This window comes from Spermophilus citellus (assembly GCF_964194105.1).
Source record: "Spermophilus citellus genome assembly, chromosome: 12".
Lineage (NCBI taxonomy): Eukaryota > Metazoa > Chordata > Mammalia > Rodentia > Sciuridae > Spermophilus > Spermophilus citellus.
In genome coordinates this window covers 91,671,156-91,697,524 of record NC_138198.1, presented here as the reverse complement: position 1 = coordinate 91,697,524, position 26,369 = coordinate 91,671,156, and the positions used below count along the sequence as shown (strand labels likewise).

Sequence of the window (26,369 nt, the reverse complement as noted above, 5' to 3'; positions counted from 1 at the left end):
GGGCAGGAGGCTCCCACAGGCTGAAAACAAATGCAAACAATTCAGAAGGTGTAGAGAAAGTTGATTTTAGAGTCCCTGAAAGGTCAATAGGCAACTGACCTAACAGCATCTCTGAGTGTTCAGAAGCCCAGATTCTCTATATCCCCACAGCAGCATATGTGAGAATTGTGGACTCACATTGAAATTGACAGGCAGGTGGGGCCAAAGGCCCAGGCAGTTAAAAGTGCAGTTTTGGAAGCCTCTCTACCATAGCCTCTACCATCCAAATCTCAAGATGGGCTTGCTCAAGGAAAAGGTTTCTGTGATAAGTCTCGATTCTGATTCCTCTTTCCTGTCTTGGGCCAGCAATAGTGCCCTAGGCATGCCAGCAGAGGATAGCGTTCATATTTCTATCAAGCACTCAAGTTGGCTTTTATGTGTTTTGTGATTGAGGTCTGCTCCCTTTGGAGATTAGAACTTCAAAATGCTTTGTGTGTTAGGGTTGCTATTAGAAATGCTAACTTTTGTATCTTACAGAAAACCTTTCTTTACCACTTTTAAAGAAGAGCAAAGCAAAAGGAATCTTGCCTAGTATCTTCCAGGTCAAAGAGGAGTACAGTTGCAAATTGGGAATTGGGGAGTGGGAGGGAGCAGAATCTTGTAGCTCTTGGTGGTCTGTGTGCCTGAACATGAGTAGCAAAGAAATTAGGGAGTTGTGCTGCTCTTGTTGCTGTTTAGAATGTGTCTATGTCTGTGTTGCAAATAGGAGTTCATGTCAAAAGGGAGAGAGAAATAATGGCTTTTTTAAATGCTGCTGAGATGAAAAGACTGTAGGAATTGACAGCCCTGTTTTATTGGCTCCAATTTTAAAACCCTTTTTAATGAGCCCTAGCAAAGGGTTTCTTTCTCTTTTTAGAAAAGAGAAACAGTATCCTCTCAGTTTCTCATGATAAAACATGATTCCAGATGCAGGGCTACTCCAGCCTAAACCACCAAGTGTTGCTTTAGGAAAGTCCATGTTCTGAAAACCTGTCATGGCATGTTCCCACACAGAATGCTGTGTAAGGGATAGGGTCCACTGTGTGCAGCCTTGTGGAATCGTTTGGGATTTGTTGTGATATTTCTGCCAGACCTAGCTAACTAAAGTTTTAAGAAATGGAGGATATTCTCCACAGTTGTTTAGCAGTACTGGTGTTAAGGTGAGGCCAACAGGAGCAAGATTTCTCATGAGATAATCTGAACTTATACTAAATCCTGTAAGCTGATTTTTCTAATATCTGTTGGACATGAGTTAATGTCTTGTGGTATCAAAAGATGACAATAGGACAATAGCAGAAGCAAGAATACAAATCCTCTTATACTCAAACATAGAGCACAGGAGTCCAAGTGGAAATGAGACATGAAATGTGTCTTTATTTTTTTTTTAAGAGTTTTCCATTTGTCTAAGATCAAAATGCAAGCTCAGTGTGATGGGCAAGTGTTACCATACCAATGCACATTGGTGATTAGCATTTTGTTTTTTTTTTTTCACTTTTAAATGACCTATAAGTATTCTTCATTTAACATATATCATACAGAGTCAAGAGTTCAAACCACACAATTATAACCCTGAACATACTTTTTTTATATATTTTAAAGATGTAGAATTTGGTATCAATTCAGAAACCCAGAAGGATAATAAAATTAAAATTTAACTTGTTGTAAGAGTAATTTGGGCAGATGAGCTTTACAAATATGATCCAATAAATAATTTCTGGAGCCCTTAATGCACTTTATCTGTAAGTAAGTCCTAGAATTCACTGTTAGGAGAGTTGACTTTGAAAATGCAGAATCCATTTCCCACCTTCCTCTGGATTCAGCACACCAGCTGGGGCCTGCTGGCTCTGTCCTGGTGGATGGCTGAGATACCAGACTGCCTGATTCCATGACGACACCTTCCAGCTTCACTGGGCCACATCATTTGAAGGATATGTAGTGGTGTCTGACCACTGAATGCTTACAAGTGTCATGGATGCTGCAAGAATCTGATACTTCTGCAGTAGGAAGAAAACTGTATTTTCCTTTAAAAGAGGAAGATACAGAAAAGAAAATAGTTCATGTGAACCTATTGCTGATCTCAAAGTAATATAGTTTAGATTTTATTCCATTATTAGTAACTGTAGCATCCTAATTTAAGGAACTAATCACATCATTCTGGCTTTAAGTCACTGAAAGAATGCAAAAGTAAATATCCAGATCTTTAACTTTAATGTAGAAAAAACTCTTAAGTTGCAACTCAATAGTATTAAATGAGCCCATTTATGAGAGCATCAGCATAAAATAAAAATGTTTTCTCAACCTTACATGTAATTCAACAGGAAGATAAATGTGGTGACCTATTGTTTATGAGATTACATCGGGTTTATTGAAGAGAGTGGAATGGAAGGACATTGTATTTATTACTTTTTATCCACCTGTAGTTTTTAAAATCTAAATATGAATGCGTACCTCAAGTGCAAAGAAGGAGATGGAAAATTAAAATTGAGCAGTCAGTTTACTTTGTTTATGAGTACAAAACATAAGCAAATAGAATAATTCCAAGGAAATTCACTTCTTTAGGAATATATTTCTATAGAAAATAGAGCTATTAATATAGTAATAATAATTTAAACATGATTTTAAATATTATTAAATAATTTTGATTTTTTTGTCTAGAAAAATAAAAACAACCCAAGTATTAGGTTTTTATATAAATACTCAAATCAATTTTAATATTTTTATCAAGTTGATTTATTTTTCTGAGTAAGCCATTTGCACTCAGATTCATATTCTATTTTAACAAAGTACATTTTAGGATAATAAATAAAATTAGAAATTTGTCACCCTGTGTTTAAATATATAGTTTAAAATGTATGTGTATCATATATATACATATATGATTTAAGATAACATGACTTGAAAAAAGCTATAAAGTTTCAGTTTAGACAGGAGGAATAAGTTTTAGTGGTCTCTTGAACAGCACTGTGATCATAGTTAATAATAATGTATATTTCACAGTTGCTAAAGGATTAGATTTTAAACATTTTTGCAAAAAAAATGATAGGTAGATGAAGTGATTAATAGGTTAATTGACATGATTTAATTTTTCTACAATATATACTTTTATCAAAATGTTGTATATATAATTTGTATCTGTCAGTATTTTTAAATTTGTTAAAAAAGATGACAGGATGTGTGTAGACAAAAAATTAGAATATTTTAAGTCATTTCTTGAAAATATTCTTTTTATTATAAGAAATATGAAACTTTCTCACAATTTCAGGAAAATACATAAATTAAGTTCTTGAAAAGGTTTCTGGAAAAGTCAGTGTTAAAGTCTTTTAAAAGGTGACTTGATATGCAATGCTTAGTATATTAAAGAGTAAGTATCTGAAGACTTGTAGTCTAAGTTATGCTCTTAGAATACAGGCTAACAGTTATAAATCTACAACTTATAATACAGAAGACTTATAGTCTAAGTTAATGTAAGTAACTCCAAGAGATTTTTTAATTTCTATTTCTAAATTTTAATGCATAATTTAGTAATTATTCCAAATAAACCAAACTGCACCAGGGTGTTAACGTGGTTTTTTTTTTACATTTTCATTGTAGCTCACACAACGTAACCATTAAATAAATGCTTATCAAAAGTTAAATGAATTAACATTATGAAATAAGAAAAACTAACATTGCACTTCATCAACACATTACTCAACTGATATTATTACTTGACATATCAAAAGTCCATTGGACCTTCCCCAAGAAGATACCTGTAAATAAAAACATTATGAAAATTTTTATTTTTTAAACATTTAACCACCAGCTATTAAGTCCTGTATACAATCCCATATTGAAGTATAGTTTCAGGAAATTGTATTTTAGTAGATGATAGGAGGATAACATACACATATTTTACTTTCTATAAGACATACTATATTCCAAGATTTCACATAAATTAATATTGAAATCAATTTAAACATCAGTAGTTAAAAAGTCTTACAATGACTAAAAAGCCATTAGATTTCCTAACACGTAAGTTTGATTCCTGACTTTAGTGCTTAGAAAGTGTCTCTTTAAAAGTAGGACAATATTTTTTTATTGGCTTTCTTCCTAAGAACTGAATAATCACCTTAACAAGGCAAACTAATCTTGTACCCATGCATTTTCTAAATTGTTACTTCCCTTTATATCAATTTGATACCCACAGATTAGAAGTTGTTAGGTGGTTAGATTTTGTATCAGAAGTTACTCAACCATTCAGAATTCAATTTGTTTATTATCTGAAACAAGACCATTGATTACAAAATCATATCACAGGTATGGAAGCCAAACAGTTATATCCTACAATCAAAAGGCAATTAGAATACATATTAATGCATTTTATTGGCTTAGAGGACTTACTGACAAAAGTGAACACTTTCAGATTTTATTTCATGCTTATACTTTTTCCCATTTCTCTGAACATGTCAGGGTTCACACATTTATTTAATTTCTAAGTATCTGAATTTATTTAACTTAAAAACAGTAAGAAAATGTGTTACTTTGTTTACAATAGCTACTGTAAACCAGGTGATACTCTAAGTACTTCACGAACATTAATTTTCAAAATTCTCTTAACAGCCCTAAAGGAGTGGGTGCTATCATTAGCCTCATTTTAGATGAAAAAACTGACGTACAAAGAAGTTAAGAATTGTGCTCATGTGTGCACAGCCAGTTCCTGGCAGTATGACGCTTGAATCTGTGTCATACTGTATCGCCGATTGTTATTATTTAAAAAAAAATATTTATTTTTTGGTTTTAGGTGGACACAATATCTTTATTTTATTTTTATGCGGTGGTGAGAATCAAACTCAGTGCCTCATGCATGCTAGATGAATGTGCTACCACTTGAGCCACATCCCCAACCTCCCCCTGCTGATTATTTTGACTTTCTCTATACTAGGCTATTATATGGTGATTGAACTTAAAGTTCTATGTAGACTTATGATTTCCTTTTGGAAAAATAAGTTGTGAGAGTTAAATATTAATGTATTTAACTTTAAAAGAATTTAAAAGATGTTGTTCCAGAGGTCAGTATATGTTTTTTTCTATAAAAAGCAAAATAGTAATTACTTTTGGCTTTGTGGTCACAAGGTTTCTGTTGCAACTACTCTGATCTTACTTGTACTGCAAAAATAGCCACGGACCATATGTCAATGAATGTGCATGGTTGTGTTGCAATAAAACTCCATTTGTAGGCAGGGATTTTATATAATTTCTAAGTCATGAAATATTCTTCCTTTGATTATTTTCAACCATTAAAAAAAATTCTTAGTTATTGAACTGTGCAAAAATAGGAAGCCAGCTGGATTTCCTCAGTGGGCCATGGTTTGCCGACTCCTATTGTAGACACTTGAGATGTATCAGTGAACCAAACAGACAAAAACTTTGACCTTACTCTAGTGGAAAGAATCCCCTTTATTCTTTTTCCTTTCATTTGGAAAGATTTCAGGTCTAAATCATTCTACCAGGCCACATCAGAATTTCAGATTCCTGGAATTAGGACTTAAAAATTTTAGTAGTGATCCCAGAAAGTTAAATAGTGATTAATAAAACAATTAATGGATGAGTTGCTAATTGTTTCAAACATTAAGTAGATCCAGAATGTCCTCACAGAGAATAGTCATTATTCAAAAGAGGGTTAAATATTGTTTATATGGTATTTTAAGGATTTCCAGTAGGAAATCAGAGTCAGCAGGTATGTTTAACACACTTCTTTCTGAGATTGACAGGCACATTCTAATCTATGCAAGTGAATACATGAAAAATTACTTTTCTCCATGCCATCTTACACATTCAACTGCATTGATCAAAGGGCACATGTTGTCAGGATGCCTGATACCTAAGTGAATCAAATGGACTGTGTCTGTAGACCCTCCCTTTCTTCTCAAAGTGAATAAACTTGAAGGAGTGCTCACCTCATCAAGTTTGTCTTGTTTTTTTTTAATCTCCCCACTAGATAGTGACTTCTCTAAATATTTGTAACCAAAGCACGTAATTCAGTGCCTGACCTTGATCCAAAAATGTAAGTTCAATATGCATTGCAATTGGCCTTTAAAATAATTGAGATAGACCCTAAGGACTTGACTTTGCTGGCATGAATTAAAGAAACTAATGAGAAAAAAAGTGAGGGTGATTTTGAAGATGGTTTTACACACACACACACACACACACACACACACACACACATAAGCACACACACATTACCAGTAATGACAGAAGCATCCCTAACTGAACAACTACCAGAAGCTTTACTGATCACTTACATTGTTCATATTCCTTACAGAATTCTTTAAGCCTTTTTAAAGATTAGAAAACTGAAGCTCAGAGAAAGTAAGTAGTTTATCCAATCATCAGAATAGTGTCAAGATGGACTCCTCATTGTCTGGAGAACACCTTCTCCTTGTGAATGCATCTTATAGACATAGCTTCTCCAAGGAGCCAACTCTGATCTACACCTTCCATATATTTATTTTATCATATCACAGAAATCATCAAAAGTTCCTACCTTCTAACTCTCCCAGCTACCCAACAAATGAAGAAGTGTGAGAATATGCTGGAAGCATAGACCAGTATCCTACTGGTCTACCACACTTAGTTGTTAGTTCTAAGATCAAGGGACTGAATAGTGAGGCTGCTGAGAATTGTCACTATGATATTAACTGGTGTAAAGTAGAAGAGTCAATACATTTTAAGTCAACAAATAAATACAAGAGCTTTGAGTTTAACTATGAAAAATAGTTATGAAAATACAACAAAACCTTAAAGCTTAAATTTGAATGGAAACTTGTTTTCCCTGTACCAGAAGGTATCAGCTTTGCTGCTGTGACAATAAAGCATTAGTCATGCTAGTGGTACTTTCAGGTGATAAATACAATAGGTATAAATCAAAATCATAAAAATACTCGCAAATTTTAGTAACATAAAGTAAGATTACTCTCATTGTAAATATGTTGTTTATATTTTGTTTTGAGAAAATCCTTTTCATCATTATTATGTCATAAATGTTTATGCCTCCATCATTCATCTAGAATTTCAGAAAATGCATATATTTTCTATGTCCTTTTTCTTAACTTCCAAGATATGTCACAATGCATGAATTAATAGTGATTTTAAAAAGAAGAAGAAAAGAAATGACATTTTGTTATAGGCAAGAGGGTGTTAACCAGAGGAAGAACTATCAGATGTAATGTAGATGACACAGTGAGTATATTCATTTTGCTGTAAATATTGGAGGGGTTTACCTGTTCACAAATAATATTAATGGAAACAGGGTTAGAACAATTTGCAACTTTACAAGTATAGCAGAAAGGTACTACATAAAGCTTACAGTAGCAGGGAAATGAAAAGAAAGAAATCTTAGGAAATATGAAAAAAGAAAAAAAGCAACAAGAAAAATGTAAGTTAATATGGAGGATCAAAGAAATTACTAAGAGGCGAACTTGCTGAACAATGAAGAAAGGAGAGTTAGCAGCCCAGGTGGACAGGGATGTCATAGAGATTGGAGATTAGGAGTTCAATATCTGTTGGACAGAAAAATACAAATCAAGAAGCATTCAAATCAGTACACATTCTATCTTATAATTCAGAGTTGTCAACAGAGTTCCACTTTAAAAAAAAAAAAGAAAGAAAAGAAAAAAAAAAAGTTAGATCTCAAAAGAAAAGAAATAATGTTTTCCCAAGGGAAAAATGTAAATCATAGTAACCTACCCCTTATAATTCAATTCAGTTTAATAATTATAAATGTGTAATTGGAGTAATAAGATGTTTTCTTTTTTTTTAATGAAGGTTTGTTCCTGTGCTAGGTAATGCACTAGTTTCAGAAATGTCAGAGTTCGAAGGGTAGAGCCTGTTATGTCAATAATAGAAGATAAAAATATAACTGTATTCTGTACAAAATTGTCTCAACTGCCAGTGTGATTTGAGCTGGCAGCAGGTGTGAAAAGCAAGAAGACATTCACAACCTCTGGCAGGTTTTCTAAGCCCATGCCCTGGTTGGAACTTGGGGCGATTTGTTGCAATTTACCACTTACAAAAAGTTGTGCTGTGGAATCTCCCCCAAATTAGTATTGCACATATGCAATCCACCAAGCCCTGTGATCTGAGATACAAAGTTGAACGACTCAGACACATTCCTGAATTCATGTAGTTTGCAGTCAAAAAGGAAAGAATAAATAAGTATTCCAGTTAATCCTCGTAGCAATACATACATTAAACTAGAAAAGGATCATAGGCAGGGATATCATATAACAGAGGGCTGTATTCTTGTCTGAGTAGCCTAAGAAGACTTCCTCTGCAGAAACCCTGGAAATGAGATATCTAGGGTCTGGGGGTGGAGGAGGCAGGGTATATAATTGGGGCACCCAAAGCTGTGAAATGAACATGTGCAAAAGCCCCTGGGGCAGAAAAGAACTTGGTATCTTCTAGGAACTGAAAAAAGGGGTGTGTGCCAGAGACACTGGAGAAGGGGCTGTCCAAATCACAGGGGAAGCTGTAGACCCAGCTGAGGATTAATGACCATGTAGACTAATTCTGTAGTGGAAAAAAATCAGCATGCTTTTTTAGTGGAACTTAGAAAAGAAGCAATACAATTATGGAAATACTGCTGCCTTTGAAATCATAAACCTTAAGAAGGTCCTAGCTCCACTTTAACTGGGTCCTGCATCAATAAAATAGGCTAATAATCATAGTACGACTTCCTAAGGTTTGGGCAAATATCAGTTGAAATATTGAGGGGGAAAAAAACAACTAAAGCTAGAATGCTATTTAAAAATGGATTTATTATTAATTTTAAAAGATGCTTTAAGCAAAATGTACCTGAATACACTTTGCCTATTAAGAAAACTCTATGGCATATTTGTATATTTCACTGATGGCACAGAAATAGCCAGAGACTTTTAAGACCAGAAGAATGAAACTGAAGGGATTCAAAGGTGAAACCAAGGGCATCAGCAAGAAGTGGGAAAATTAGAGTTTCTGATGGCTTTCAGCAACCTATATTTAATCCTTCAGAGGGGAATGATGGCCTTTTTAGGTCTAAAAGTCCTTCGTTTCTTCCTTGCATAGATAATAGTCACTCTTCTTTTTAATCTCATGTCCTCCAGCACAGAGGTTTCCTTTGCTGCTGTTTCCAGAGGTCTCCCATTTACAATTGCCTGGCTTCTTTGCTCCCAGAGAGCCTGGGAGTGGGCTGGTAAACTGCACCTGCACAGGGACTCTGAACTTCTCAGAGCTCAGCTGGGCCACCCACCGTATGGAGACTGGCTCACTGGAGGCTGCAGAGAAGTGAACTGAAGAATTATAGTCGGTTCCACTTCCCTGCCTTATGCGCCTTGAGGTGCCTCTGAAGACAGGCGAGGCCAGTGAAATGGAGAGGAGGAGGAAGAGAGAAAGCATCAATATCCAAGAAGAAAGAGCCCTTGAAAATGTAGAAGCGTTGTTGAAAAATGTGGCTAGACAGATTTGTGTGTGTGTGTGTGTGTGTGTGTGTGTGTATGTGTTCACAAACCTCATATTGTTGGTTGCTGTACAGTAACTTCTGAGACTTTTTTTTTTCCCATTGGCTAAGGGTCTATTTTGTACATGAGGGTGGGGATGGGATGGTCATCAATTCAGAATCTGGCACTGAATGAGGAATTATTGCATTAAGAGGGTCCATTTGTTGCCAAAAAGAAAAGAGTCTTATTTCTAAATCTTGCTTAGAACAAAGCAGCAGGCTGCTGTTTGGCCCTGATGCTTAGCCATCCCTCAAAACCAACCCCACCAGAGCATCCTGTGCAAAAGAAGGATGCAGGTTGGAACAAAGAATGCCAAATCCATGAGTCAGGGAAGGAAACTTTGAAAGAGATACTTTAATGCTGTCAGAAGTACAGCAGACTCTCAGCACTTGCTATTCCATGTGCATTAACAGGGGTTAATTGATACTGTGAGGAATCCTAGTCAGTATGGGTGTATTACAGAGACAGAAGTGTGTGTCTAGTAGCACAAACAAATTTGGTGGCTTGGTTGCTATAGCAACAGTACCATCACTGTCAGTGGCAATTTCTGTAATCTCCCTCTCTCAAGGTTTTTACAAGCATTCACTCCAAAATAACAAGAGGGAGAGACAGAGAGATGTAATAGGAGGTACAAATGAAAAGCTTAAGTTATAATGCAACTATCTTAAACAACTCTGTTGCATAATTATTATGACCTAAAAGTCAGACAGATGTGGGTTCAAATCCCATCTCAACCACTTACAGGCTTTCTCTCTTTGGCTAATTTACTTAAGCTATTTTCAGATTTCCTTTCTATAAAATGTACCTAATAATATCTACTTCAGTGCAGCTGCACATGTTGAAATTATGTATCTACAACATCTAGTCTAGAACCTGGCTATGAAGATTTAATAATTGATAGCTTTTATTTTTATAGGTATAGTTCTATTTATGTCTAATATGCCTTTATTTTCACTTGTTAGGCAGGACTGCTAATTCAATATGATATGTCCATTCTAGAATTGGGCTTCCCACACCCTGAGTCCCAGTGTTCTTCTAATAATGATAATGCTTCAAGCATTATGCATTGCATTCACTGTTTTATGTTTTGTATTATATTCATTTTATCCACCTTTGAGTTACTTACAGAGCTACCTAGCTAGTGCCGGAGTCTCTTCTGTCTTCTTCCATATCAATAATCAGAAAAGTTAGAAAAATCATGGTAAATTCACATCAAATAGCTGTATTGAGTTGTGCAATTCATGTAACTGTATAATTCAATGGGATTGTTATATTCAAAGTTAAGCAGCCATCATCACAATCAATTTTAAGATACTTTATCATCCTTCTATTCCCCTTCAAAAAAAATCCAAACCTGTTATCAATCAGCCCCCATTCCCCACCACCACCACCACTGCCATCTCCCCATCCCAGCATTAGGTACCATTAGTCTATATTCTGTCTCCATAGATTTGCTTACTCTGGACACTTATCATAAATGGAATCGTACATTATGTGGTATTTTTTGACTAGTTTCTTTCATGTAGCAAAATGTATGCAAAATTCATCAAGTTGTGGCATGTAACAGTAATTTGCTTCTCTTTCTGGCTGAATAATGATATATATGAATATTCATTTGTTGATGGACACTTGGGTTGTTTTCATATTTTGCTATTATGAATTATGCTGCTGTAGGTACCTATGTACAAGTTTTTATATAGTAATATGCTTTCATTTCTCTTGGGTATATACCTATGAGTAGAATTACTAGCTCATATGGTAACTCAGTTAATATTCAACAATTGGTCAGCCTTTTTTGGAACTGCCATATGGTTTTCCAAAGCAGCTGCACCAATTCACATTCCCACCAGCAGCCTTTGAGGTTCTAATGTCAACACTTATTAGCTCTCTTTTTTTTACAGCCATCCTTGTGGGTATGAAGTGCTATCTCATTATGGTTTGCATTTCCTTATTGACTACTCATGTTGAGCATCTTTTTTAAGTCATTTTTTAATTTGTTCTAATTAGTTATACATGACAGTAGAATGCATTTGGACACATCATACATAAACGAGTACAACTTCTCACTCCTCTAGTTTATACAATGTAGAATCATACCGATTGTGTAATCATATAGGCACATAGGGTAATAATTTCAATTCATTCAAATATCCTTCCTACCCCCATAACCCCTCCCCTTCCTTCACTCCCCTCTGTCTAACACAAAATCTTCTATTCTTCGCTAGCACACACTCTTTTATTGTGAATTAGCATCTGCATATCAGAGAAAACATTTAGTCATTGGTTTTTTGGATTGGCTTATTTCGCTTAGCAAGATATTCTCCAGTTCCATCCATATACGTGAAAATGCCATAATTTCATTCTTCTTTAAGGTTGAGTAATATTCTATTGTGTATATATCCCACATTTTCTTTATCCATTTATCTGTTGAAGGATACCTAGGTTGGTTCCATAATTTAGCTATTGTGAATTGAGCTGCTATAAGATTGATGTAGCTGCATCACTGTAGTATGCTGATTTTAGGTCCTTTGGGTATAAACTGAGGAGTGGGATAACTGGGTCAAATGGTTGTTCCATTCCATGTTTTCGGAGGACTCTCCATACTGCTTTCCAGAGTGGTTGCACCAATTTGCAAGTCCCACCAACAATGTCTGAGTGTACCTTTTCCCCCATATACTTGCCAACATTGATTATTGCTTGTATTTTTGATAATCGCCATTTTGGCTGGAGTGAGTTGAAATCTTACAGTAGTTTTGACCATGTTTTCTTGAAAAAATCTTTTGGCCATTTTTTTTAAGTTGTATTATTCATCTTTTTATTATTGAATTATAAGAGTCCTGTGTTTTGGGTTAGGCTTCTTATGGTTCCTAAATCACAATGGGGGCTACTTTTTGTATGAATTCAGTGTTCTTTTTGGCAAAAATAGGAATAAAATGCATGCAGCTATATAATGGGAATTTTTCTAGATATTTTTATATGATACATATGACATATGATACATATGGCTGTTAAAAATCCTGGTGTTTGGCGTGACAGAGAAAAAGACCTATGAAGCACAAGTATGAGAGTCATTACTGTGGTATATAAGAAAATGACTATTGGTAACATTTTGATGATGATGTTGTTTGTTTTCTTCTTTGTCTGATTATCTTGGCTTTGTTGACTAAGGCATTGTATCTCCCAAATGGTAGCGTGAACTTGGTTAAGCAAATCTCTTATTTAAAGAAAAATATTTATTATTCAAGTTATGTATTTAAATGTCCTTAAAGGTACACGAGAAGTATTTATCCCAACAATGTTTATGTAATAATTATTCTAGGGAAATGAAGTGGAATTCTTTGACTGTCAAGATAGTAAAAACTCATAAGAAACACTGCAGAATAAAAAGAAATATGTCAAAAGAAAACAAAATGGAAAAAAAAAAAAATAGAAGCTCTCGGTTTAATAGTGATGCAAAAGCGTTCCTTGTGGGGATCAGCAGGAAACAGCAAAGCACAGGATTTTCGGTCATGGCTGAGACTCGGCTGAGAGCTTCACTACACACATCACCAAGACATGGAAAAGCTAAATTCATCATGAGAATGACTTGTGCGGCTTGTCTTTCCCTTGATACAGTGTCCCTGCAGTTTTCCTTAGAGACAAAACAAAACAAAAAATCTTACAACTCTTGATAAGAAATTACTTTGTATTCCTCTACTTAAGTTTAGTAATGTTACTTTACTAACTTTAGTTTGGAGTGTGTGGATATGGGGAACAGTCAGCAAATTGATCCCCAGACTTCATGCTTATGTTTCAGAACAGAACAATTTCCATTTTACTCTCTGTTAAAAGATTTAGCATAGTGGTAGAGCAGTTGCCTAGCACCTGTGAGGCACTGGGTTCAATCCTCAGCAACACATGAAAATAAATAAAATAAAGGTATTGTATCCATCTACAACTAAAAATAAAATTAAAACAAAAAGATTTACCTCTCAGTCACATAACAAAGAAAACTCTGGGCCCCCATCATAGCTCTGAATGCAAGGTGGTAGTGATTTTAATGAGGATGTGGTAAATTTCTAGTGTTTATGATGCATTACCAACAGATACCAAGAAAGCAGATAACTTCTCAATGAATCACTTTTTCTTTTTTTTCTTTAGAAGGCATCTTCTTCCCTTGGCCAAAGTCTTATTAGAGAAGGAACTTAATTCTAGACTCTTGAGACACCTAGAATCCTGACAAACTTTGAATGCTGCTCAGGCATTCTTGTCTTCAAAATTTAGAAGAACAGAAAACAGACAATACAAAACTGAAGTGTTTAAATACCATCCTTAATGCATTCGAACAAATTTAAGGCTTGGGATTTTTCCAGAGTTAGGGAGCAGCGAATTACACCAGCAACAAGTAGTCTAGCTACAGTAAAAATCCATTCTATGGAAAGGGGCATCCTGTGTGCATAAAAGAGCTCCTCAAGGCTTCCATCAATGGAGTCAAACTAATAGTTCAAGTTTTAGAAAACAATAGCCTTTTTGACCTAGAAAGAATAATCTTGTCCTGGTTGTCATAGAAAGAATTTGACTAGAGAGTGCTTCCATTTTTTTTTTTTTAATGAAAGGAAACTAGTTTCAGAGCATGAGAAACATTTAAGATTTCTGAAAATTCATGTCAGTGAATTTATAAATGCTAATTAGAGCTTGTCACAAAAGTTTATGGGAGTCGCTTGTCTACATAAGCTGTATCTGTTCTTATTTCTCCTAATTTCCCTTCCTTCTTTACAATATTGTTGTCCATGAACATTTACTGCATGTGTACATTATCTTGAGCACCAGAGGAGTGAATAAGGAATCTTTCTGTCCTTCTTCCATAGCCTCCATACAGAGCCCGGTTGATAGATTGCTGTAAAGTGCAGAATTATTTGGTGAAATTAAGATCTTTTCTCAGGTTTCACCATGAGGGTTCTGTCTCAAGTGTCAATTCTCAAAAAAGAGTGTGAAGACTTTTTGGTCCTTTCCAGACTATGTTCCTGTTGGGTGGACAGTTCTATTAAAGAGGGCTGTATTAGTCTGCTGGGCTGCCATTTGCAAAATACCACCAACTGGGTGATTGGAGACCAGAAGTTCAAGACCAAGGTTCAAGACCAGAGGTTCAAGACCTTGGTTTCTGGCGAGGCCACTCTGCTCTCCCAGGCTCCCAGGCCTTTCCTCTATGTCCTCACATAGTCTTTCCTTGGTATTTGTAGGAGAGATCTCTTGTCTCTACCTCTTCTTACAAGCACACCGATCCTGTTGGATTAGACCCCTTCTCATAACTTTAACTACCTCCTTAAAGGTACATACAATGTCACATTGAGGTTTAGGGCTCCAGCATATGAATTTGGAGCAGACACAATTAAATTCATCACAAAAGTCAGATAACCTCACCCCAGTAAGATTGGCAGCCATTATGAAGTCAAACAACAACAAGTGCTGGCGAGGATGTGGGGAAAAGGGTACACTTGTACATTGCTGGTGGGACTGCAAATTGGTGCGGCCAATTTGGAAAGCAGTATGGAGATTTCTTGGAAAGCTGGGAATGGAACCACCATTTGACCCAGCTATTCCCCTTCTCGGTCTATTCCCTAAAGACCTAAAAAGAGCATACTACAGGGACACTGCTACATCGATGTTCATAGCAGCACAATTCACAATAGCAAGACCGTGAAACCAACCCAGATGCCCTTCAATAGATGAATGGATAAAAAAAAATGTGGCATTTATACACAATGGAGTATTGCTCTGCATTAAAAAATGACAAAATCATAGAATTTGCAGGGAAATGGATGGCATTAGAGTAGATTATGCTAAGTGAAGCTAGCCAATCCCTAAAAAACAAATGCCAAATGTCTTCTTTGATATAAGGAGAGTAACTAAGAACAGAGAAGGGAGGAAGAGCATGAGAAGAAGATTAACATTAAACAGGGATGAGAGGTGGGAGGGAAAGGGAGAGAGATGGGAAATTGCATGGAAATGGAAGGAGACCCTCAGGGTTATACAAAATTACATACAAGAGGAAGTGAGGGATAAGGGAAAAAAAAAACAAGGGGGAGAAATTAATTACAGTAGATGGGGTAGAGAGAGAAGAGGGGAGGGGAGGGGGGATAGCAGAGGATAGGAAAGGCAGCAGAATACAACAGACACTAGTATGGCAATATGTAAATCAGTGGATGTGTAACTGATGTGATTCTGCAATCTGTATACAGGGTAAAAATGGGAGTTCATAACCCACTTGAATCAAAGTGTGAAATATGATATATCACGAACTATGTAATGTTTTGAACAACCAACAATAAAAATTTTTTTAAAAACTCAGAAATAGGACATTGGGAACTAAAAAAAAAATAGATTAGGAAAACTAACTGAAATGTTACTTTTCACCTAAATCTATATAGGCAAAGTTATACAGGCAGGTGAGCAATTATCTAAGTCAGCAACATATTAATATCTCTTTCAGTAATGCAAAACTATAAGTGAAAAAAAAGATATACTCCCTCTTTCCTCCGTCCCAGAAAAATCTTGTGTTAACCAGTAGTTCTCTTAAGAATCAACCACAGAATAAAAATTTTAAAAATCAACCACAGAGACGTTTTATAAAAATATATCTTTCCCATCCCAATCCCAGAGATGTAAAATAAATTGGTCTAGAATATGGTCCCAGGAACCTGCATATTTAGTACGAATCCCAGATGATTTTAACTTCCAGTGGGTTTTGGACCACACTTTGAAAATCACAGATCTAACATAATTATTTCTGTTTTCCAATTTGCTACATATCTGTAGAAGATAGGAGAAGCTGTTAACAGCAGTTTATTCTAAGTATAGAGAAAATTTGTTGCAAAATTAAAAGAAATCTGATTAGTAGACAGGAGAAAAGGGGAAATGAGTACTGGGAAAGTTATCAGAATTACCAGTCTCTAGGGAACTTATTGCCTGGAAATAAAATACCATTGCACTAGATGTTCAAGCCACAGTATAAAGTCCACAACTCACCCTCAGGGAATGCAGTAAACTTTCCCCCAAATCATTTGTTTCCGCATCTCAAAGAGCTGATGATCGAAAGGATGTTCCTGCTGATTAACTGGTGGGTGGGTCCCCAGGCCTCTCCAGAAGCCCTTTCAGACGGGGACATTGGAGGACCTCCACACACCACAGAGCCCTGGAGCTGGAATTTGGGTTCTCTCTGGCACCATTGCCCCTCCAGGGTTGGTGAAACAGCAAAGAACAGAAAGAAGTGACTCCCCAAGGAGAGGCAAAGCAAAAGAAGAGGAAGATCAGAGATTCCTATTTCACCCACAGCAGCAGGGGTCCCTAAGCTGGATCCCACAAGCCACACCTCATTATCTCCACAATACAAACCCCCAGGGCCTGCCTCACTCCCCAGCAGCAGATCTATCCCCCAAATAACGAATTCTCCCTTTACCTTAGCCCCAGAATGATTTCATAGAATTAGTCTTGCCCTAAAAGTGAATTCTGGGCGTTTTTAGAAGGCCTTTTCTTAAAGATGAATACCGTAAAGATGAATATTTGTTGGCATGAATATTCCAGGAGATGCTTGAAATAAGATCCAGTTGCAAACTAACTTTCCCCCTGTCTCCCTGCATGGCCACTCCCACAGTGACTCTCCAAGCGGAAACCCTGCTTGGCAGGAGGCTGGCTTCAGTTCCTCCCAGGGAGCTTTACAGTTTCCCCTCAAGAAGTCTCTCCCTGGAGTAGGAGTAGGGTGAACTTGGGATCCGATCCTGAGGTGGAGACCTGGCCATTGTCCCTCTCAACATCATCTTGAATGACTGAACTCCTTTCCTCAGAATGTCGTTTTGTTAAAATAGGTGACTTTCAGAGACAGGATTTTAGTGGGATATATGTATCCTTCTGAATTTGAATTTTTATTATCATTTTGTGATCTTGTACATTCCTATACTTTTTCTTGGGGGTGGGGGGAGGGCAGGAAGTCACTCATCTCTTCCAAACACCAGCCAGATGGGAGGGGTAGGAGAGAAGTCTCAGTAATGAGATTGGTCCTCAGGAGGCAGCATAGTGTAATAATTGGGCTTTCTTGGGGGCTTAAATGCAGGCATTACTTACCAGTCCATCGCTAGGGCGAGAGTGACGCTTTGTCTCCTTTCTTCACTAGGCTACACAGAGCCCGAATGGCTCCTCTGTGACAGGCTGCACAGAACAGCTTCTCTCTGGATCAAGGAGAACAGCTTTCTCCTATCTCACAAATACTGGTTGTCCTCCTCAGCTAGTTCTATAGCAAGCAGCTGTGCTAGTGAGCTACTTGCAGGTGGGCAGGTGGGAGGATTAGTGTGAGAGGTAATACTTGCCATGCAACTTCCTCACAGGGGTATGGTGAGGATTAATGAGATGTTATTTCCATTGCAATTTATACTCTTCAGAAGAAAAGCACTGAGTACTAGGTATTAGAATTTGGGATTATATAGGTGATCAAGCAGAGAAGATATTCAACTGCTTCTAGTTACAAAAGCAAGCTTTACTCTGGGAGGTGGGGAAGGAGGGGAAAATGCATGAGTATAAAAGCAACTGGAAGGCATTGTTCCTCATGAAATCAAGGACCAAGAAAGAATGAGCATCAAGTGAAGATGCTGGCCATTGAGGCTGTGAACTAGCCCGGGGCGGGGGCGGGGGGGGGGATTTCATGGAGTTGGATGAAAGCCTCAAGGCTTATTGGTGCTATCTGCCTCTGTCACCATCAGCCAGTCTGCAGCTTTGGTGAGTTCAGGAATATGGCAAAAGCATTAGTAAACTACTCATCCACATGCTGGAAGACACGGTCCCATTCTGGAATGAGTATATGACAGGGAAGAATTGCAGTGACCCCAGTAAGCTACAGGGACCAAAATGAGGAGCAGAGGGGTGGGGAGATGGTCAATTACAGTTGCAACGTGTAAAGCCACAGCCATTAAGATGGCCACACATGTAGGAAGTGACAGAATTGGAATGTAACTCAAATTTCAGAGCTTTCAACGTTACAGTCCTGGTTTCTTCTATTTACTATAGTGTGTCTCCAGTGGTTTCCCTGCCTCAGGAAAAATATGAGATCATTTCAGAAGGTATAGGAGAAATTATTTTTAAATTTATTTTAATAGTAAGGTTGGGTATTATTGTAGTTTAGTACAAGTTAGAAATAAAACATAATTAACTGATAGAACCCATGATTTCATAAATATAGTTGCTTAGAACAATGATTCTCAATACAAGTTACATACTAGAATTGCCTAGAATGCCATGTATTAAAAAAAAAAAAAAACATTGATGTTGGGTCCCACCCTAGATCATTAAATCAGGATCTCTTAAAAGTGCCCCTACCCCAGAAATTACACAAAAGTTCTTGTAGCTTGCACTGAAACCAGTAGAGTAGGCTGGGATTTTTTAAAAGCATTTTAAGTGAGAATCATGAAATAAATAATATCATAGTATATAGATAAGGTAAAAAAAATCATAAAGGTCTCATGCTATAATTTTAATGGGATATGTTTTATCCTTCAGAACTTGAATTTTCATTATTTGTGATCTCATGTCTGCACTTTTTATTGTGCAGCAAGTACCAGTTTCCTTAAGTCAGGAACTCACTCAGCTAGATGAGCAACTGAAATTTGCTAAATATTGCCCTAGGTCAGCTGGGCATGGAAGTGCTCACCTGTAATCCCAGTGAGTTAGGAGACTGAGGCAGGAGAATCACTAGTTTGAAGCCTGCAACTTATTGTGATCCTAAACGACTTACCAAGACACTGTCTCAAATGAAAAATGGCAGGGGGTATAGCTCAGTGGTAAAGAATCCCTGAGTTCAATCCTCAGTACTTAAAAAAAAAAAAAAAAAAAAAAAAGAAAAGAAAAATTGACTCTATCATGGTTAAAACACAATTAACTGATTAGCTCCTGATCTATGAGACAATACTGATTTCAAAGAACCAACAGAAAAGCAGAGATACCCAACAAAAAGCAATGAATGGGGTGGTTATGACAAGAGCAAAGCTAATTATTTGGGCATACTCAAGTGGGTATAAAAAAATCGGAGTTTGGGGGTATTGCATGCTAAAAGTAACTGGTTATAGTTGGGAGTTAGTCAACATGACAATGTTAGTCTGTTTTCCATTGCTGTAACAAAATACCTGAGATAATCACTTACAAAGAAAGGTTTATTTTGGCCCACTGTCGTAGAGGTTACAGTCCATGGTTGGTTGGCCCTGTTTTCTTTTGGTCCTTTGGTGAAGCAGCTCATCATGGACTGGAGCATGTGATGGAGGATGCTGTTGTCTTCATGGTAGCCAGGAAATAAAAGAAAGCAAGAAAAATGCTGGCACCCTACAATTCCCTTCAAGTGTATACCCTCAGAAAACTAAAACTTCCCACTAGGTCCCACCTCTTAAAAGTTTACACTTTTTTACAATCTCTCTTCAAACAGATATGAAAAAAAGATACAAAGAACTATATCATGTTCCTAGGTAATCAAATGACAAATGACATTTTTCATTTGTTCTTTTATTCACCATATCTTATTTCATGCAACAAGCATTTATTGAGCACTTACTGTGAACCAAGTCCTTTTTGCTTTTAACTATAGACAGAAATTTCCTTAGTGATCACGCACCTTCGATACATTATGACCAAGGAAATCTTGCAGTTACATCCACTGTAATAAAACTGGATAATGCATATGACTGTTCATTCTCCAGTTGCTACACAGCCAGACTCTGGTGGGATGAAGAGGGTGGCTCCAAAGGCAGAAGATAGGATGCTGAGGCACTTTCAGCCACATCTGAGAGTCACAGATAAGTTGTGTGAGAAAACTCTAGAGACATTCCTGTGTGAAATGGAGGAAATAAAACCCATCCTGAGGCACTGGAAAAGGTACCCGAGCCCCCTTTCCTCTACTCTTTCATCTGTTAAATGGGGATAATGATACTTTGTGTTTACCTACCTTAGAGAGGCATTATCAGGTCTATTTAAAGCTCTTCCCATGAAAGCTGCTGTGTAATTACCAAGAACAGCTATGATAAAGAAACCTAAATACAACAGCAAATCAGCTGGAACAAATTCTCTAGGGAGTTTACTTCTCTGGAGAATTTTAAGAACAGGGTAGCAGCTCTCCTTTGGTGAGCCCCAGGTATCAGTGTGGCTGGAAGTTCAGGGAAGGCTAGCTGACTTTCTGAGTTCTCCTCCTGGCCAAGGACTCAGGATCTTCCTCTATACATTTTCCCTATGCTGTAAGCAATTTCCTTTTGAAGTTTCTTTTTCAAGTTTTGTTGTTTTTTTTTTTTTTTTCAGATCTTGACTCACAAGTTGTTTTGTACCTGAAATGAATTTCAAGCAGGGCATTTACCTATGAGAGGAGAGAGAGAGAGAGAGAGAAGAGAGGGAAAAGAAGAAAGTTTACATCATTTTATAGATGATGGATAATGGAGAATTTGTCAATGATTTTTAAGAAGAGGATCATTAATGTTAGACTTCGATAAAATGTATTGACAAAGTATGTAGGGTAGCTGGGTGCCGAGGTGCCACCCATAATCACAGTGACTCAGGAGGCTGAGTCAGGAGGATTGCAAATTCAAGGCCAGTGTTAGTAACTGAATGAGACCCTGTTACAAAATTTTTAAAAAAAAGAAAGAAAGAAAGAAAGAGAAGGACTAAGAATGTAGCTCAGTGGTCAGTGGTACAAAGCCCTGGGTTCAATTTAAAAAAATAGAAAAAGTAGATTAAATAGGCATAGAAAGCAGGGACACCATCATTATGCACTTGAGAGAGCCACCCCAGTCAGAGCAGGCTGATGGCAGCTTGATTGGAATGAAGAGAGAGACTTAAGAAGCCCTGCAGCTATTGAATTCACAGAATAGAGTAATAAAGAGGGAGGGGATTCAGTATACCCTACAGTTTGGTGAGGCTGTGGAGATGATCTTACTTGAAAGATCTGGCCGCCCAGAGAGTGAATGGTTTGAATTTGTCAGTGAAGTCCAGATCAATACAGTTGCAAGAAGCCCAGTGATTTTAGATTTTTGTTAAACTTAATTATATATATTATGGCTGTGTATAATCAGTGTAACATATGGTATCTAAAAGGCTTCAAAGCAATCAAAATTCCAAAATTCCAATGATTGTTTTCAAATGAGAGCATTGTAAGGTTAATAATGGTGCATTATAATAATGGCTGTCATTTGTCAATGGATTACTATGGGAACTTTGTAAATATTTTCCATATGTTGCCTAGATGCCATTAGGGCTTCCCAGATCTGGTATTATTGGCACAAATGCCTCCAATCCAATGGCTAGAGGAAATCCAAACCCATTGCTATGGACTAAATGTTTATGTCCTTCCCTCTCAAGATTCATATGTGACGTCCTAATCCCCAGTGGAACAGAACCTGGATATTGGACCTTTGGGGAGATAGTTAGGTCATGAGGGTATGCCCTTGCAAGGGATTAGTGTCCTCGTGAGATAGGAAAGAGCTTGTTGTCTCCTCCTACCATGTCAGCACATAAATAGGAAGCTGGCCCTATCCAGGAACTAAATCTGCTGGCACTCTGATCTTGTATTTCCCAGCCTTCAAAAACTATAAAAAACACATGCCCATTGCTTACACTACCCAGTCCGAGGTAATTTTGTTACAACAGCCTAAACTGACTCATACACCTATCCTCCTGTCTGTGAACTGGTGGAGACGTGTTTCCTTGGCTTTTCCTGCCTCCCAGATCACTCTCATACATCACTGACATGCTACCAGACATGAAATTGCCCATTCATGCTTTTATAAAATACTCAGCCAATCATGAGTTTGGTTGAGGGCTCTGAAACTGCAAGGTCATGGGAAAGAGCCATAACTTGTTGAAATCTTCCCCAGCCTCTCCCTACTGGATGACATTGAAATCATCAAGGTTTTTTCTCCTTTCTCTGGGTAGAGATACTCATCTTTCAAGGTCTCAGCAGCAGGACCTGAGTCTAGAAGATGACTTTGGTCACAAGTAGTAACCACTTACTTGCCCATTACACCTTAATGACTTCATGAAACCTCACAACATTCTTCTAAGATTATTCCCACTTTACAGATGAGGCAACTAAGGCTATGAGTCATCCCAAGAATAAAAGCACAACTAGTGGTAGAAAGAGAGTTTACATCCAGGTCTGACTGACTCCTAACTTGAAATTGACTTGAATTTTGAAAGATGTTGTAATAATTATCTACTCTGGTTTACTTTGCCTCTTTAAAACTAATGTTTTTCTATTAATTTTTTGTTTCCAAAAAAGAAGGCCATATATAGGGAATTATAAAGTAAAAATCTCAGTGATTTAGTATCATTTCAGAGAGAATGAGTTAGGATCATTAGAAAAATATCTAAACACAGGAAATACAATTCTTTATAATTTTTAAACTTAATTTTATTTGTATTCTTTTTAGATATGCATAACATTAGGATTCATTTTAACACAAAAGCATGGAATATAATTTGCTCTAATGCAATACTTCCCCTCTTCTTTCACTCCTTCCCACCCTGTTCCCTTCCCTCCATTCTACTAATTTTTTGCTACTTACTTATAGGGTTTTTTTTTTAATTAGTGCCTTGTGCCTTTATTATTTTCAAGCGATAAAATTTGAATGGGGATATGGGCTACCTCTCTGATAAATCTTGCAAAATGCACAAAGGAATGGCTAGTTCTGATGGGGACAATGACAATGATATTGCTGCTGCTGCTGAGAACTAGCTTTGGGTTAGCACTGACTTAAATGTTCTGCATGTGTTATTTCTTTTAATCCTAAAAATTAAAAACATCTATGTCTTAGGACTATTGTTTCCCTATTTTCTAAACAAGATTAAATAGGGACAAAGAGATGGGCTAAAACTCACCTCAGAAGAGATGAAGCTAGGCATCTTACTTTAGCTCTGAAGGCTGCACCTTTGACAAATGGGAACCTTCTTGCCTAAAACCAGGGTGCCTTCATAGATGTCCTCAGGAAGAGGGAATTCAATGCCATGAAGAACAGGGGATTCAGGCCTTGTTCTCACTATGATCATGAATGCTTACAACAATATCTGGAACATAGTGTTCAGTTAACAATTTCTAAATAATAAACGAATTGAAACAAAAATGTCTAAATCAGTAGAGAACATTAAAAACCTTAAAAATACCTATTTGTTCAGAGCTGTTGGAAATACTTTAGTTAGAGGAAATACAAGATAGGAAAATTTTGGCTTGAAAATATCTCTTTTTTTAAAAAAAAAATCCATGTTTGTAATTAGTTGGAAGCAAAAATGCTTTGTGACTCCCTTAAAAGACTACAATGATTTTAAGAGACTGTAAAAGGAAAAAAAATGTATTTGTCATCTATCATATCACATGTGTTACAATGTGTATAATTTTGACCTTCACATTTTCAAAGGAACTGAGATAGTCAAAAGTGTACTAAAAGGCAGTGACCAGGATAGTGAGGAAAATTTAAGCCTTTTCAAAGAGAAATATGAGTTTTCAACATGGAGAAGAGGATATTTGGCAAGTATCTCCAACATTTGAATTTCTGCATGCTTCTCTAGGGAAGACATAGGTAGGTTATTCAGCCCAGAACATGGAGAAAAAAAAAAATCGAATTCAACTCTCCAACGACGACCTTCAATAATACAGTGAAAAGCTAAGATTCATTTCATTATAAACTTCAAAACTCTATTATCTTTAATAATAGAGTATAAGACTAAGGTTTTGAAAAACTAAGGTTCATTTCATTATAAACTTGTATACATAGATAAAGACTACTACTTATAAATTCTTAGCAGAATTTCTACGTTATACAGAGAACTGGAAAAAGTTAGTGAGTGGCTCCAGGTCCAGCAATGTATTAGAATCAACTGGAAGTTTGTGGGACAATTTTAAAGCCTCCTCCCACTGAATCATAATCTTTGAGCATTGGAAACTGACAATCTATCAAGAACTTTAAAATTTTAATCCCCTTAGATGACTCTAGTGAACTGCCAAAGTTGGACAACACTGAACTAGAGTACCACAAAGCTTCCCTCCAACTCTATGATTTGGTAATTCTTAAAGCATTGTGGAAGAACTTCATCTATAAATGAATGAGAATTATCTGTAGTCTGTAAAGTGAATATGGTCTAACCCACAGAGGTAGCTCTAAAGTGCCTGCTAACCAGTTGATTTCTTAAATAGATTGAAATTCCTTCTTGCAATCTAGTGAATGAAAACTTTCTTCATGTATCATGGAAAGGATAACTTTATCTGGCCTGTTTCCCAACTATTAAGGTTCCAAATCACTGAAATATAAATAAATGAGATTTTACCATATCTAAACACCAGTATGATGAAAAATTTGTTTACACCGGGAGGTTTTAGGTCATCCTTCAATCATTCATCCCGGAACCAAAGTAGGTATGCTCCTGAGCATACATGCACACATGCACACAGACACCCAAATGTGACACTTGGTAAATGTTGGGCAATTACTGAGATGGAACAAAGGAGACCTTCAAATTCCATCGCCATTTTAACCTTATATTTTTGGATCTAAAAAAATCTAAGAACTCAAGTCAAAGGCATACAAATAATATTACTGATCATGCTGTACTCAGCTTCATGTTTAAATTTCTCTAATTTCTTATCTTCTAAATACATTACTTTGGTCCCAGTGGTGCTAAAATGAGGAATGAGAGCAATATTTTTAAAGTAATAAAAAGCTATGAAAAGTACATATTAATTTTGACTAAATTGATTCCCTATATAAAGAGCATATGTTGCCCTATGAAGGAGCTCTAATTATGGCAAGAAGGCTACATTTGTAGATTTTGCCTAATCTAAAATTAAACCTGTAAAGCTTTGCTGGAATTATTTAGGAAAAGAATAATGGAAACCCCCTTCAACACAGTTAGATTTTCTTAATTTTATTTTTTCAATTCACGTGCTATTGTTTCACGGTATTTTCAGATTGAAGTTCACACATAGCAAATAAATGGCATGATAATCAGAGGTTCGATATCCAGTACACATTCATTATTATCTGTCATTATTGTCATTGTCGCTATTATAATTGTGCATGGTAAAAAGAAGGAAAGCTTTTCCACGGGAATTATTCACGTGTATTACTTTCTAGGAGTAATTGAATAGTTGACGTTGCATTTTTGTCAAAGTAAAATATGGGATGGTTTTTCTCATTTGTATTTTTCTTCAGCAAGAAGAAATGTGGAATAATCTCTGTTAGGTTCCTTTTTCTTTGGATCCAGGGTCTCATAGTTTCATGCAATGCTCAAATGTATGTGTTTTAAATGACAACTATGGGAACTTTCTCACTCCTCTGTAAAATGACCTGCCACGTTACGGGCTGTTTTGAGAGTCAGTAGGGAAAATGGCAAGAAAACCTCTCAAGTGTGTTTCACTGTCTATGTGTTCTTCCTTCTGTATCACGAACTTCTCAGAAGTCTTTGTCCTATTTGGGGTTTCTGTGTGGTTCACCCTCACACAATACAGCTTGAAGCTTTATTTAGAATTAAATAATAGAAATGCTGGTTTGGACAATTGTGTAACACAGGCTTTTGAGACAAAAGACTCCAAGTAAAATGCGGTAACAAATTGGATGATGATACAACAGTGCAAAAGATTTGGGATGTGTCTTTAATCACTAAGAAGGCCATACATAATGCACTCGAAGCACGTACCCTTCACAGAAAACACAATCCATGAGGGTAGGTGGGAGTTCCTTTTCTTCCATAAAATCTACCACATTCCCTGCAGAGACCCACGTGGTTTAGGGATCTGTTGTAGTTATGTGGGGTCTTGGTGTGCTGCTAGGCTAACCAGCCTGGTAGCATCAT

At 36.7% G+C, this 26,369-nt stretch overlaps 1 protein-coding gene across 1 annotated transcript in view; it reads left to right on the top strand.

The window, feature by feature from the left end:
• KLHL14 (kelch like family member 14) overlaps positions 1 to 26,369 on the top strand; it is a gene marked incomplete at its 3' end in the record, with an annotated part of 95,155 nt that overhangs the window by 1,058 nt on the left and 67,728 nt on the right. The window lies entirely within an intron of this gene.